Raw genomic sequence first — 16,858 nt, 5'->3', positions numbered from 1 at the left:
TCCATTCACTTCCAAAGCTTCAGGAGCTGCTTGTCCATCACACAGCTGCTCATCAACACATTCACTCCAAATGCCACCTCCATTTTTGCAGGAGGTGTACAGCCAGAATGCCTTTAGTCAGAAAGCTCTAGAACATGCTGCTCTGGGTGCAACAAGCTGGCTAAAGGACTACAACAGTCATTTGGATGTAACTACAGCAGATAATGTGATTTTGAGAAAGACTCAAAATCATCATTTATATGAAAGCATCTTAAAACAGCTGGTGAAGAGATTAAATGGATGTCCCATGTAGTAAGAGCATGTTAAAAATTTCTAGAGATCCTACCACAGTGCAAAGGAAGATAACCACAAGTCCAGCAGCTCCCCATCTACCTGCCCCTACTACAAGGAGTTTGGCCAGATACTCGCCACTGTCCTGAGTACAGAGCCCAGTCACACATGACTGGCTCTTGAGCAGCGATGGTTCACTCTACCCATGCAACTGCAAGGCAAGGAAAAATGAATATTTGTAACATCCAGTTTTATAACTGAATAAACTAAACTACTAGCACTCATTTTATGTCCACTACTTTCCATTGTTCTCTTATAAAAGATAAAGAATAGATTGTATTTTGTGCATTCTCAGAGTCAACTAGTTACATGCAAAGCTTTAGAAGTATTCCTCAAGCATACCAATGATAGTGTAGCTGGATCAATTTAGTTGCTGTGACAGTTTGTTACATCTTTACATTATTCTTCCCACCAACCTATAAACTTCTTGCTTTTCATGATGACAGTAAGGACTTGTAAGTCTTATTACTTCTTCAAGCATAGTCTCTACCACATAAGATGTTTAACTTCAAATAGTCTGTGAGTACCTGGTTACTTAAGGAGACTCTTGCCCCCCCAAAAAATCTCATAATGCCTGAAACCATTATATAGATGCCATTTCACATACTGTAATGTTGACAATTTTATAACTTGTCAAATGAATACTCTATCACCACCCTTCACTTGGGAAATCCTTAGATCATTAAGCAAGAGTGTCAGCACGTCTGACGTGTCTGTTCATATGCCATAAGGAAGCCTACAACCTCAAACAGCGCACACAAGGTATTCTGACAGATTTCTTACCTAGAAGAAACATGTATTTATTTGAGTAAGTCTCCATAATAACATTTCCTTGTCATCCTGAACACATTATGCACTGTCACATTACACTCGGACCTTCATATCTGCCTTGTGGACAAAAGCCTGCATACCACAGTCTGTGACTATGCAGTGACAAACATCACAAAAATCATGTCACAGAATTTCAAACTACAAACAAGAAAATTAGAGGCCTGGAATAGAGGGATCCACCCTCTCAAGTCTAGTTTTCATTTTAAGCATACAGTCCATACTAGCATTCTGAGTAAGCCAAAGGACAAATGTTTCAAGGTTAGCTATTCATCATTATGCGTTTCAGTAGACGGGAACTGGGCTTTAAATGAGTATGTTAAAGTAGCTCAATAGTTCAGCTATAGTGCATGACCTACAACATGCTTATGGTTCAGGTCAACATCATTTATTTTTGCTTTACAGTGGACAAAACTATGTATTTCTGTGTTCTGTAGCTCATTTAGTCATGCAATCAGATACATCTTCAAGCTTACTGGCAACTACCTTCTACTAGTTCATCCATAAAGTGAGATGTATCTTGAAAACTGCTACCATTTTGTCTCTGCTAGGTTTGAGGGCTGTTTTGAAATGGTAGTAGTCTAATTAGTTAGAAGTTTCCTGTGCTTTACAGTTGGTTTTATCTATACTCTGCTTATGCAGTGTCCTATTCCATCAAGATTTCTTCATTTTCCTTCTTTATAACCATATTAGTCCTCCATTCAGTTTCACCACATCAAATAAATTGGTTATTTCTTCCCTTCCCCATGCCTCTGTACTGGCTGTCTACTATCCTGATCATTGCAGAAGATACTTCCTACCTCATTCCACTTTGAGCTTTCACTTCCATGTATTTCACACGCTGTTAGAAATACATGGAAACCATGAAAGACAAGGGCAGTTTCATATGCATCATACTGCACTCTGGTCTTCAAAGATTGTTTCTTTGTACTAAAATTCTTTCATTTGGGGCAGATAGTAGTGGATGCCATTTATCTGTATTTCACAAAGGCTTTTAACACTGTGCTGCCTTGCAGTCAAATCAGTTATGTCTTGAGCATATGAAGACAAAACTGAAAAATTGCCTGGATTGCTGGGCTCAAAGGGCTGATGCTAGTGATTCAAAGCTTAACCACTGATAAACCATGGGAGTCACTAGTATTGTGTATTGTTTAATCTGCTCAGTAGCACTGAAAATGCACCCTCAGCAAGCTTAGGAAGGACCAAACTCTAGGGAAAGTCCTCAATACAATGGAAGGAAGGGCAAGAGCTGATAATGACGCAACAGAAACCTCCTGACATCCCTCATATCTCCAGCTGCTTGAAGTTGAGTAGCAACAAAGACCCAGCTGGACCAGAACAGCCCCACGTGGCAGTACAGGCTGGGGGCTGGCTGACTGGACAGCAGCTTTGCAGGAAAGGAGTAAGGGCCAAGGGGAGGTGGGATCTGGTGTCTTGGTAGGCAGAGTGTTTAACAGTGGCCGCTTGTGAAGATGAAGGCTAATCATGTTCCAGGTGGCAAATGAAAGAGCAATGCCAAAGGTCAAGAAAGATGATTACTCCCCTGTTAGGGGAGCTTGTGAAGCTGCACATGCAATGTTGTGCCTACTTCTGTCCCCTTCAGTCCAAGACAGATTGACACACTGCACAGAGCCCACTGGGGGGGATGATTAGAGATGGAAACATGATACACAAGGACTGTCTGAGGGAGCTGGTTTGCATAGCCTGGAAGAGACGATACTAACAGATAACTTGATTCCTTTGTTGTGCTTCCAATCCGGGCACTAAAAGGATGGAAGGCATCAGTTACAAGGCACAACAAGGTGAATTCTTATCAGATGAAAGAAATAATTCTTCACAGTGGAGATGATTGACTGACTGACACAGGCTTCCAAGGAAAATCACAGTATCTCCATCCTTGCTGGCTTTTAAAGACTGAGCAAAGTCCAGAGAAAATTTAGATAAGCTCTTCTGCATTCAAGTCATTAAGCTTGAAAGGATAAATCTATCAAAATTCCAGTACACACCACGTCCTTACACAGAAGTTGCCAGTATGCCCCAAATTGTCTTGATCTAGGTACTCTGCCCAGGATTAAAGTGCAGACCTACCTATGTGAAATTGCTGTGTGATTTACTGCACTCTTCACTATGCCAGCATCCAGATTACTGGACACTTAAATTTACTTTGAGGGTCAGAAAATGTTCCTGAAGAACCCTCTGCTGACTCTCTAGCTATATACTGTTTCAAAAAGAATGAAGGCAGAGACAAGAACAGCTAAATCTCTCATGGTTAAATTGGGCACTGGTTGGTATAGACTGAAGCAAAGAAAATGTACAACTGGGAGGTTAATGTTTCAGGACAAAAGAGATTCTGTAGCCTCTATTCTAAACCAATACTGTTGAGAAAATATGGGATAAGTTGTATGACCAGTGTGAATGCTTTTCAGATTGACTTCATACCAATTATGAGTTAACCACTCAGTAAAACATACAGGAGTTTGAATATTTAATGCTGTTAAGTCAAAAAGAGGGTTTACATACTAACTGCCCAACTTAGCAGGGGACTTAGGATTGTCCTTCTAGAGAAACTCATGTTTTGCAACACTGCTTTTCTGAAAGTATGTCAGAGGACCTCCTCTTGCAAGATATGCTGGCATACCCAAAAAGCAAAGCACAAATGATAGATCCTAATATGGAAATTATTAGTCCATTAGCAATCCACATGAATATCCAGTTACAATTGTTTGAATGCCCTTGAAGGACAGTTTGCCACATGCATAGTGACACATCAACACTTCCAGCCACTGGTTCCATACAGCTGCAATATAGTGCTGTAAAAAAGCACACTTTACACCAAGGAGGGAAACCTCTACCAGTTTAATGAAGTAAAGTGACCAACACACGCAGCGTTTGCTAACTGCTGCTCTCAAACCAAGTACAGCTGAACTTTCGGAGCTAACAAATAGCTGAAACAATGTTCTCTGTCTTATCAGAGCTGAACAGTGCTTCTGAAAGGTAAGAATGGAGAAGGTGTAAAAGTCCTAAGCAGTTTTCTTCAGCATCAGTTATCTATACTCTCATGATTAACTGAATATGAAAGAGAATGAAAGCTGAACAATTATACTCTGAACCTTAGTACATCTGCTCAAAATCAGGTGAACTGAAAGCTTCTTTGTGAACAGACTCCAGAATGCTTCACAAATTGTGCCAAGTTATTTGATTAAAATAAAAATGAAATCAATGTAATTTTATTAAACCCTTTACAAGTTACTCCAAACTATCAGTCCACTACTAATTCATTAGTAACTGGAGAAAGGTAAGAAAGTATCAAACCCTTTATAAAGGCTGAAAATAGGTTATAATGAAAATAAAAGGTACATTCATGAACCAAATGCTGTTAGGGAATATTTTAAGAGAAAAACTTTGTGTTCCTTTTTTCAGACAAATTTAGCATCCTCTCAAAATTCTTAGATGCTGCCTGAAAGGAAGCAATATTGAAGCAGTCTTCTGTTACAAAAAGGAGTATTTATGATATATTAACTGCATTAAAATAATGTATTAATACATAGCAATTACTACATTAGATAAACATTATGTATCATTCTGAAAAAAAAACTAGAGGCAAATTTAATTTATGTTAATGAGAAAAAAATCCCTGCATAAATGTTTCCATGTGCCTCCTTGCAGATATATGTACCTATTTCACTAAACAGGCTAACATCAAAAATTTAGCTGCATCTATCACAAAGTTTACCTGCTTTGTGTTGAAGTGTTCCTACATATCTTCTGAGGTAGGACCCATAATATAGATCACAGATGGAAATGACTGTAGATGAAAGTTAAGCCCTACTAAAGGAAAAGTTTAGAAAACAGATAAATTGAAAGAAAAAAAAATGAATTCCGATAGCTTTTGAGAGCTATTGGAATAGTTTGGACAGCTATTTGAGAGCTATTGAGAACCATGGCTCTGGACCTGCCTATGGCCATGCAAGTCAGCTCAGGAAGCAGGTGTGGCTGCAGAGTGAACCCATCTGAGTGGTTTTCAGCCAAACCAGCTTCCTGTCACTGCTGATGAAGAGGAAGAGCTAGCCATTTTAGGCAAAGGAGAGGAATCAGAGAATAGCAGCAGTCCACTAAACTGGCAGGCACTGCTGTTCTCTTTAAAACTGGCCATCTCTCAGAGCTGTTCTGCATACCAGGATATTTTCCAGAGCTGTGACAGAAGTGCTTAGTATCTTACAAGACAACAGCATTTGCCTTGTGATCAGTACAGTCTCCACAGCACCACAGGACAAACTGTTAAGTATCTGCTTTGACATAATAAACATGTATTGAAGAAAAATTAAAAGTTTCACAATAATCAGAATTAATAAATTCACTTGAGAAGAATGCAATCAAAGCCTTAAGCACAGTGCTTACAGCAACTCTCGAAGCCTTTATAACAAACTATTTAAGATATTAGAAATCACTACTTTGAGAAAGATAATGCCAGCAAGAGTTAAACTTAACAGGAAAACATTAAATAAACCTTAGGATGTCTGTGCAAAGAGTTAAGAATCAGATTTATGAATATTAGAGATGTCATGCAAGTTGACTCATTTTGTCAAAGAATCTAAAATTTAAGAAAAGAAATTAGCATTATTACCAACAAAACCTAGATCTTCTGACCCAGTTGATTTATCTTGCAAATAATTGAAGGAAGTTTCAGAACTAGCAAGTAAAAGAAACCAGAGTTTCAGTTATCTAAACCAAAGCACCCAGTACCTGACCTCAAGCTGCCATTCCAGAACTGTAGAATGGTTTTGGTTGGAAGAAAAATTGAAGATCATCCAGCTCTAACCTCCCTGCCATGGGCAGGGACATCTCCCACCAGACCAAGTTGCCCAAAGTCCCATTCAGCCTGGTCTTGAACACTTCCACAGATGGGACATCCACAGCTTCTCTGGGCAAATTGGTCCAGTGCCTCACCACCCTCTGAGTGAAGAATTTCTTCCTAACAGCTATTCTAAGTCTACCTGCTTTTCTAGGCCCATTTCTTCCTTGTGCTGAATGCAGGTCTCCAGGTGGGGTCTCAGAAGAGCAGAGCAGAGGCGGACAATCACCTTCCTCGCCCTGCTGGCCACGCTGCTTTTGGTGCAGCCCAGGGTATGGTTGGCATCCTGAGCTGTAAGCACACATTGCCAGCTCATGCTGAGCTCACCAACCAACACCCCCAGGTCCTCCTCCTCAGGGCTGCTCTCAACCCATTCTCCACCCAGCCTGTATTTATGCTTGGGATTGCCCCAACCAAGGTGCAGGACCCTCAGGCCCCTCTGGATGGCATCCTGTCCCTTCTGCATGTCAACCGCACCATGCAGCGTGGTGTCATCACTGAACTTGCTGAGGGTGCACTCGATCTCACCGTCCACATCACCAACAAAGATGACAAACAGTGCCAGTTGCAAAACTGACCCCCAGATATAAAAATAAAATCTGATCACGCCATGGAGATATCCTCTCAGGTGTGAGAACATAGTTTATTATAACATGTGTCATACATGTTTAGAAGTAGATAACTGAATCCCACCCTAGTTGTGGAAAGCTTTGCCCTTTTTCATCAGAAAAGCTACAGAATCAACTTCGGATTGCATAGACCATTAAATGCACACAAAATATAGGCCTCTAATACCCACATATTTTCTTTCAATTTACAATCAACCTTTTCAAATCTTTATCTGCTTCTGAACTGCACTTGTAGTGAGGCCTAGTATTTCACAAGTATTAATACACGTACTCTAAGTTAGGACACTGGGTATGGCACACACCTGATCAGGACAAGGTTCAAGGCAATAATCACTATAAGAAAGTACTGGATTGCACTCTTTTTTTTTTTTTTTTCCCCCCAATATACTCAGATCACTTCATTACTATAACTAATAAAACTGAGTATAGAAAACTGCCTTCTGAAGATCATTGGATTAATGTTCTGGCATCCACAGGGGTGAGCACTAACTTCTCATCTTTCATGTGTATACTCTTATTAACACATCCCCAGAACCTAAACATAGCCAAAGAACTACACCCTCAGCTTAGCAGCTTATTGCTTACACATCAAGAACACACCAAGCCTGTTGGAGTTTAAGAAGTGTTTGGACAATGCTCTCAGTCATATGGTCTGAATTTTTGGTAGACATTCTGTGGAGCCAGGAGTTGGAGTCAATGATCCTTGTGGGTCCCTTCAAACTGGGGATATTCTATGATTCTATGAAGAATCTCAGAATTTTTGCAAGTCAAGACATTCAAACCATTAAAACCAGAATTATTTTAATGCCCTTTGCATTGTACTTTCAGAATATAAAAGACAAAGGTAAGGTTTTAGTGGTTTTATCCCCTTTGGCTGCATCCCCTATAGAAGCACTGCAAAGCATTCCAGCCATGACAGGCATTTCCCAAAGGCAGCAAATTCACCTTTTGTTCTCTTGTATTGCCTGGTGTCCTTTGTCTGAAGTGCTTTGATAGAAGAATGGCTGCCTACATTTCTGACATTCTAGAAACTTACCATCATAGCTTCTATTGCAGTACAATGAAGAGTTAGTACCAAACAGATTTACTAAAAATTGGGAAGCATATTTTGAAGTGGGAGCATGATGATTTGGTTGGTCATTAAGACTGATTTCTTACCCTAGGAAAGCATCAGATGCCTTAAATGCCTGGTCTAAGTTTACTCTATCATGTATACTAAAGACCTTGTAGGTAAATAAACCCAGATGACTTATACCTAATTCATACTTTTATTATAGTTGCTGGACCAAACAGAATGATATGTTATTTCACATCAGCTGTGTCTTCATTTGAATTTCAGATGAACAAACAAAACATTTAGTCAAAAACTACATATTTGCTGCCAGTCTAACATGCTTCCCACTGTCTCACACAACACAAGTAACGGTTCCAACACTCCTCCTCTCTTTTTCATAGGAAGGTTACACTGGCACATTAGCTTTATGATCATTCATTGAAGGGAAAAAAATACAGAGTAACTCGTTGATATAATAAGATTTGTAAGATATATTCATTCTGTAGTTATTTCTACACCCCTTTTTCTGATCAGACCTATTTTATACGTGAAAAAAAACTGTTTTCTAGCGAAGAAAGATTCTCCTTATATTGTCAACCTCTCCATAGGAAAGGTTCTCAAAGTTTAACCTCACCATACAAGTCAGTTACTATTGCTCTAGAGTAGTTGTTAGAGTAGTTGTTAGAGTAGTTGGACTCTGGCTAACATGAAATGTTGGTCCTAAAGGAAATACTTGTAACAAAGAATAAAACTTTTTTATTTTTTTAAATAAGCTGGGCAAGAAGCATCCATATCTATATTTAAATAATACCCTTGTTAACCTTCAGATACTCTGCAGCAGTGTAAAAGGTATGCTTGAATTATGTTTGAGTTAATTCAGCTATTGTACCTCTATTCTATAGAAAAGTAAGAGCCTATTCTTTCAGAAAAATGTTCTTAGTCAGGAATGCATTTAGAGAAACAATCATTGCCATGTGACATGATTTAATATTCTGCAAGTAACCTGATTACAAATAAAGACAAAAATAAAAATAAAAAAGCGAAGTCAATAGCACCTGCAAAAGACACATGCACCAGAAACCAGAGATCTGCAATTCTTACAAAGAAGGTGAAAAGCTTATCAGAATCTGAATTATATATCTCCAGATCTGCTGTCTGGTAAAGCACAACAAGTATATTGTCAAGATCGCTTCCTCCCTATTCCCAAGACGTTACTGCTTTGCAAGTCTCACTGAGAACTATTTTATTATTATTATACAAATTTAAGCCTTTCTGGGGTAAACAATGCAGTACAAATAGTTAATTCCATAGATTTAGTGAACCGTAAAAACAGTGGCATATCCTCACTCCCCTTTCTTATAAATGTATGAGAGGGACATGGGACTACAGCACTTTTCTCCATCAATTCAGAACTGTTAGAAGATCTTCATATGGTTGAATGACTTCTGAGAAGCTATAACCAAATAGCAGCTTGGATTTATAGCTTTCTAAGTAAATGTCAATGGAATCTACTGTTCAATATATTTAGCTATAAAGCAAATTGTTGCTGAAATAAGATGAATTACTCCAAAAGGGGAAAAAATAAAAACCAATAAAATTCAAACTGCTAAAATTCCGTAACCTTCAAAGTAGTTTCTCTTAACTAGTACCAATGAAATATGAGGAATTAAATTATGTACATGAAAACTGCGAAAATCTGACTTAGCATCCTGTTCACACATTCAAAATTTAAACTTCCAGAAACTGCCTATGCACCATACCATTAAGAGAATGCAATACCAGAAATGAACATACTGTGCTGAAAATTACCAGAGCATATTTATGATTAACTGGCTGATGCTTTCCTCCCTTCTTCCCATACCAGAGCCGAGACATTTCCCTTCTAAAAATAAAACGAGACTAAAAATCATTCAAGGCTGTTTGAAAGCATTCTCTCTACCTGCTGTCAGTTCCAGGCACAGACAGAGCCCCACAATGGTGACAGGATAGGCTGCTAGAGGCACAGATTTGACTGACGTGGCTGGGAACAAATGAACAAGTGTACAGTAGGGGGGTTGCATCCCAAATGATGACGGTAGAGAAGAAGAAAGGTTTCCTGTATTCAAGGGTGGTTGCAGAGCACGAGTTTGTTGAAAAGGCTAGAATATTTAAAGATACAGAACTTCATTTTTTTTTGTATGCAGTACTTAAAAATACAAAATAAAGAGCTGCTTGTGAAATTGTTATTCTAGTATTCATTAACAAATTTGCACTCCACAGTAAAATAAGTTTGTCTTTCTATTGCTCGTAAGTCTGTATAGACTCTTTTTTTTGTTTGTTTGTTTGTTTGTTTGTTTTCTTAGACTCCAGGACAGGTTAAATAATAGTCAGTAATCTATAAATGTGTGTGCATATGTAATATATTAAAGGTTACAGCATTCAGGATGCAAAACTCTCCACATTTCTCAGAATCATGTTTTCTTTCTTCCTTAAGGAAGGAACGTTTATCTAATCAGGTGTGTTCAGCAGTAATATGTGCAGCATGCACCCCTTTGAGAACTTCTTTGTAGTAGCACTTGCAGGCTTTATTCCCCCTCCCCAAAACACCCAGTGCTCCTAGTTCTAGATTAAAATACTGAATAAGCAGAGGTAGTGGCAAGCAGCAGCATAACATTAAACACCGATCACTTCTGCTATTGCACCGATCTAAAAAACAAGATGCCTAAGCAGAGGAAACCAGCAGCAGAGCTCAAGTACACAGCAAACCCCACTGAAACTCCTCACCTTGCTCTAGTGTCTAACAATGTAATTCAGAATGATAAAGTGTTTCTCTTCTCCGTAAAAGCTTTCTTAGGAGCTGGTAACTCTGAAAATCAATTTGTTCTGACTTAACTTTCTTCTTAGCAATTCTCTTATGAACATTTTTATCAGTGGCCCATTCAAAACTGAAAATTGGGAAACTCATACAATAAGATACTGACTGTGTATCTAGTGTAAGATTCAAACAAACCATACACCCATTTATTATGTTTTTAAAATCAATAAGAGCCAATACTGAAGTAAAGCAACAAACACACTGCATAGACTTAATTAAAACTGCTTCAGATGAGATAATTGCAATAAATATAAGAAAAGATACAAAAATAAATCAGTCAGGCCAAACTCAAAGGAATGGAAAGTATGCAGAAAATCTATTTCAAACTGCCTGTTGAGATGTATCTTCTGAGCCAAAAGAGAAAGCTAGCCACATAACTAACTCCCCCTCAGCTTATTTTAGCATTGTTTTTCTCCCTTCCCTCCTCCCCCCCAAAAAAAATTAAAATAAAAAAAAAAAAAAGAAAAGAAACCTAAGTTCTTCCCAAACAGTAGCAAACACACAGCTTCTCCAAAACTGGGGAAGGGGGGAGGAATTACCTAGGAATTTAGGCCATCATATAATTTTTTATTCTAGTACACTGAATATATATTTTAAATTTTAACTCAACTTACTAGGATGCTTCCAGCTTCTAGTTAAAGTGGCTCCCACCCAGAGCTTCTCAGAAGGATTTTTAAAATTTGCTCAAAAGAGGAGAGCCATAAACTTGCTTGGTGAGATCTGAAAACCTATTTTTTTCACATAATTATATTTGCAAAGTTTAATGGGAATAAATGCACTAGTAACTTTTTCAAATCAGACCTCCTGCCCATCTGTTTTGATGTTCAGGCTTCCAGCAGCAGCAGCAACTCCCAAGCTGGGAGCTGCCCTGTAGCTGAGAGTATCTGTTGGAGGGGGAAGTCAGGTCAGGATAGCATCATCATCACAAAACAGTAAGAAGAGTGACCAAAGCTTTCTCTTGTGATTCTTGATCTCCACCCAGCCCCTTAACATTTTTTCCAGACTGGTGGAAGACAAATTCATGTTAGACAAAAAAAAAGCCCATCCAGGGATCTCAGAACCTGAGAGCATCTCCTAATTAAAGACAAAAATAAACTGCCCTTTTATTCTTTTCTGCATTTGTGGGTTATACTGCTGATCTGATAAATTGAATCAGAAACTCATCTTGTTAATACATTCCTTCATAAGTTCATAATTAATAAGATTCCAGAGAGATGGAATATTAACTCAGACCTAACGTAACTGCAGAACAGCAGCATGCATTTAAGAGCAGGTCTATTTGCTACCTAGACAACAGAACAAAACAAAGTGCATCTAATGACACTGAATATTAATCTTGTTATTATCATTGTTAGTTTGTAACTAAGCCAAACATCTCTATACGATCAATGTTCAAGCCAGAAGCAAATAGGCCTTTCAGCAATTGTTGTACACAATGCTGGTTTTCCTAATAAACCGATCTGTCCTAAATTAAAAAGTAACAGAAAAATGTGAGTACAAACCAACACCATTTATGAAATGTCTTATTTTCACTCCAGATCAGTTTATAGCTTTGCCATATCACATTTAAAGTTACCAGTTTACAAGATCTCATAACCTAGAAACAGGATAACAACTACAGCAACTCCTTATAAACTTGTGTAGGAAAAAAACAGGATACAGGGTGTGAAACATCATTGGAGTCTGGCTAGATGGCATCATTCTGTTTCTCTCTGTAGCTAACACAACCTCTTACTACCAAAGAGACAGAAAAGTTGCGATGTTGAATACAATCCCTGTATTTAATATGCGCACATTTTTTAATCAATATTACATTAGTAAAAAGACTCCTTTTAAGTGAACAATGTTAGTCCTGAGAGATACTGAGGAGTGTTTTTTGGGAAGGAATTGCTTGTTTTAGCAATTCCTATTAATTTCCACAGTATGCTGCTTTGTAGGGGACCATGTTTCATGATGAAAAGCCACACGTGTGTTACCCTGAAGATAAACATCCCCAAGCAATTCCTGGGAAGATTATATGAGGCATACCCATGAAATAAGACTGTTTCTAGAATTTAATACTTTAATTCCAGAAGCAATCCTGAAAATTGAGCAAAACATATAAATCACAGGAACCAGACTGGATGACTTTAAGTGCCTCAATGCAATTCACAAGTCATTTGCATTTCTGACTGAGGAGCTGAAAGCTTGTTTTTATGATGTTGTATTGCCTTGTCTGGGAACAAACAAACAAAAATCAATAAACAATGACATTAATTTCACTTTCAGTGACATATCTACTTTTATATGTATATATTAAAGAGATGGGGTTGCTACTTACTAACATCAAACAGGTGTATTTCAATGATTACAGTTTTTATGCACAAGTGTTCAAGAACTTCAGAATTACAAAGGCACCTAACTCAGTTGCTTGATCTTTTGCAGAGATTCTGCTAGGTGAACGAAAGGCAGTTTACAATTTTCATAATTGAAGACATACAGAATATAGCTGAATTAAGAGGTCTGATTTATCTTCTTTAATAGGAGATAGGCAGGTTCTACTTTGTACAAGAAAAAGGCTCTCAGATGACTGCAGAAACTGTCCAGAGTTCAGAAACAATGCAGTTAGTGCTATTAAAAAAATAAAGCAGGTATTGGTAAATACCTAAGTAAAAAACCTACTTTTGTTCTAGAACAAGCAGATCTTTGCAAAAAGTTATGGCAACAAAGGTGTTTCAGTGCATGAACTAACAGGTAAAGCTGATATGGGATTATGGTTAACTGAGGTCTGATTTTTCTCCCTTTCTGCCTACACAAAACACACCAAACAACACAATAGCCAGCTTCGGTGGTATCCTGCACAACAAGGAATGGCACAGCTTCTTAGTTGGCTGATAGTGTTTTCTTAAGAAAGGAAGTCTAATTTAAGAAGTTATCCCTTGTTTCCTTTCAACAGCTTAGGAAAAAATAAGAAGGCATTTCCCCATCCAAAGATTTCCTCTGGATTTCCAGAGGCACTCTGAAAGCCAGAGTCACAAAAGCACAAGGTTTTTGTTGCATGATTCTGCTTCATGTCTCAGAAGAGAGACTATCCTAGTTCTCTCTAATAGTTACAATTCCATATAAATGATTCCAATTACTGAAGGACAGTTTTATGTACTGAATTACATACAAATTTTCCCTTACAAATTATAAAGGGTTTCAGAATAGATTAGAGAATATAAATTGTAAGGAAAAAAAGTGTCCTAAGCATGAAGTTGAGATTTTTACAATATTTATTCAAGCTAATTGAAAAAGCAAGAATAAGAGCTACTTGTCCTTAGGAAAGGCATCACATTATGTTTATGGTCACCAGCCTCTTCAATCACAAAAAATAATTTAACACTTTTAGTATTGCAGAACTGCAGAAGTTCGTAAGAATCTCATTGTCCAGACCAAGTGCAAAGCCTATTAAATATGCTTTTTAGTGACTCATGCATAGTGACATACCTGTAATTTCCAAACAGACAACACATAACATAAAACCACACTATGAGAGTGTATTGTGTATAGTAGTTAGATGACTAAGAGACAGCATTTCAAGAAACATTGCGAAAATACTCCTATTTTGAGGACTGTTAGTGGCAGGCATCATATGATCACACCACATTTTAAAATGTAAGACATAGCAGGCAGCTATTTCGCTCAAAATATAGGGCAGGGAGCTGAAACAAATTTATAGGAAAAATACTATTAAGTATACAAAAACATAAGCCCTATTTAAGGAAAGAGCAATGCACACAGAAACAGAAAGATTCATTTTATTATAGTAGTGTTATAGGGTACGGTCCAGATCCAGTAGAAAACTTAAGCACCTATATCCAATATTCCAAACCTGAAAATACTGAAAATCTATTGTCTGACCCATGGACAATCACTATTTGTGACCATCATTCTTCTACAAAAACACAAACAGAATTTCTGAACACTCCATTTAGAGGTAATGATTGTGAAATGCAAGACTAGAACACATCCAAAAAAAATCAGGAAACTGGGAAAACTGGCTGCAAACATCTGTCAACTCATGCTTCACTTTGAAAGCTGACATCTAGACGGCTTCAAATCAGACAGGCTTTCTGTATTTTCTAAACAACTGAGCCAGTTACCAACTACTGTAAGAAGAGCTTTCAAGTTCTCTGACAACGAGCTTCCTGTTTTCAGGATTCTTATTTATTATGTAGATTTATATAGATCTGAAGCATGACTATCTTGGATAATAGCAATTAATGACGTCTGATGACAGTGGGAAATATGTGAAGGAAATAAACACTTTATCCAATCCACTGTTCTATTATAGAGTAATTCTTCTGTTTACTTAATGGATCTAAGATTTAAGTAGGAACCAGTTTCCTTAAGTGATTTCTTCACAACTGCATAAAATGAAGTGTCTTCAACATCTCACAAATATTCATCTCTGTCTGTACTGAGTAATTTTATTTTGTGTCCGTACTCTGTTTGATGACCAGAGATCTGATTTTTCAGCATAAGTCCTGTATTTCCAATATTGCATAATGACAGACACTTAATTGTGGTACCTCACATATATACTGTTCCAGAATCAAATCTAGAAACCTCTGAAGAGATCAATTAGTCTTTTAGTTAGATATAAAGAAAACGTACAAAAATTGTATAGTAAAAACTGCACACAGGAAAGCACAAATCACATAATTCCTCCTTTATGCACCCTTTCTTACTCAAATAATCATTTCAGTCGTTTCCCTTCGAATGCCTTCCTCCTTGCTCTATGTTCTAAAAACATAGGGATTTCCTTTTTATCTAACAATACCAGAAGCGTTAAAACCTTTTCTTGAAAGTTAGCTTCAGTTGACTATTCTCTACAAATATGATTCATTGATCCCTTAAAGGTCTCAGCAGATGGGGCCTTATTTATGCCTAACTTTCAAAGAAAAATATTTGAGTTTATCAGCAACCTTCACAAGCAGCATCTTGAAATGCATACAAGTTCAGTGGAATGTAAGCACTCCAACTCTGCACTAGAACCCTAATATGGTTAAAAATATTTTACATGCATACTTGTTTTCCAAGTCTTTTTCCTCCAGTCAACTTCAAACTGCTGCCTGCCATTTCATATAGGAAATGCAGTAGAAACAAATCTGTCAAGATTTTAAAACTCATGCTAGGTAACAGATAGTAGAACTGGAGTTTCTGGCATACGAGAATCAGACTGCCAAATCAGAAAAGTTGCAGAAATCCTCAAGAAAACTTACAGATATGATGTATAGTAGGTAATGTACATCTTAAAATGTAGGTAACGTACATCTGTAACATGCACTCCATTCTTTTTTTTTTAAACGAATTGTATACGTAATGCAAAAAAAACCATTTATTATTCTTTACAGTGAATGTCAACAACACATCTTTCATGAAGACAAGCTCTCATGCAGCCATATGAAACTATTAGCAATTTTTATTTTATTTTATTATTTTATTTTTTTTACAGAAATAACAAAGCAGTTGCACGACTTGAAAACTCATTTTTGAGCCAGGCTTTGGAGACTGCACATTTCAAACAATTTTTCCTCTCCACTCATCTCTAGATTCTTCAAGCTTAAGACCAGTCCTTAACATTTACAGCACTATTATTGGCACCAAAATGATATTAAGGCATCAGCAAGTAAGAGCAAGTACCTTAATTCATTACTACTTCATTAATTCCTATACATATTTATATTTGTCCTGCTCAGCTGCCAGCCAGGATAAACCACAACAACATTATATAAAACTTAAAAAGAAAACAAAAAAAATACACCATTAAGTACCAACAGAAGTTGCTTCTGAGTTGCAGCTCAACAGAAACGCTCAGCTTGCTTTCAAAGCTGGTTACATTTAAATGTAAGAACAAAATGCATTTTGGAAAAAAACTTTGTTTATCAACAGTCTTCCAAATAGTAATAATTCTTTGTGCTAACAGATGGAGAGAACCACTAGCACTTGAATCACTACACTCTAAACAAAAAATAAAAAAATATTGCCACAATAAATACAGCCTTAAATCTCTATGGCTCAGTACAGATAGAATATCCACCCCTATCCCCCACCAAACAAACAAACAAAAAAAAAACAACACCCTCTTCCCTGATGAATATACACATTCACTTGAATACAAGAAAGTTAAAAAAGAGACTTGAGGTAAATTGATGGGGATAACACCATCAAGAACCCAACAGTGTAATTTCTGAAGTGTTTTTCTTTTGAATACTTGATGCAATGTAGTTATCTGATAAAAACATGTTTTATCTGATTGCAGGAGTCTTGACTTTCTTGCTGCTAGA

The 16,858-nt window shown here is 37.3% G+C and overlaps 1 protein-coding gene across 12 annotated transcripts in view; it reads right to left on the bottom strand.

Annotated features, from left to right (window-relative positions):
- The window catches only part of OXR1 (oxidation resistance 1), a 267,820-nt gene that overhangs the window by 14,004 nt on the left and 236,958 nt on the right, over positions 1 to 16,858 (bottom strand). The window lies entirely within an intron of this gene.

Source organism: Anas acuta, chromosome 2, assembly GCF_963932015.1.
Source record: "Anas acuta chromosome 2, bAnaAcu1.1, whole genome shotgun sequence".
Classification (NCBI taxonomy): domain Eukaryota; kingdom Metazoa; phylum Chordata; class Aves; order Anseriformes; family Anatidae; genus Anas; species Anas acuta.
This window is presented reverse-complemented; position numbering and strand designations above follow the sequence as displayed.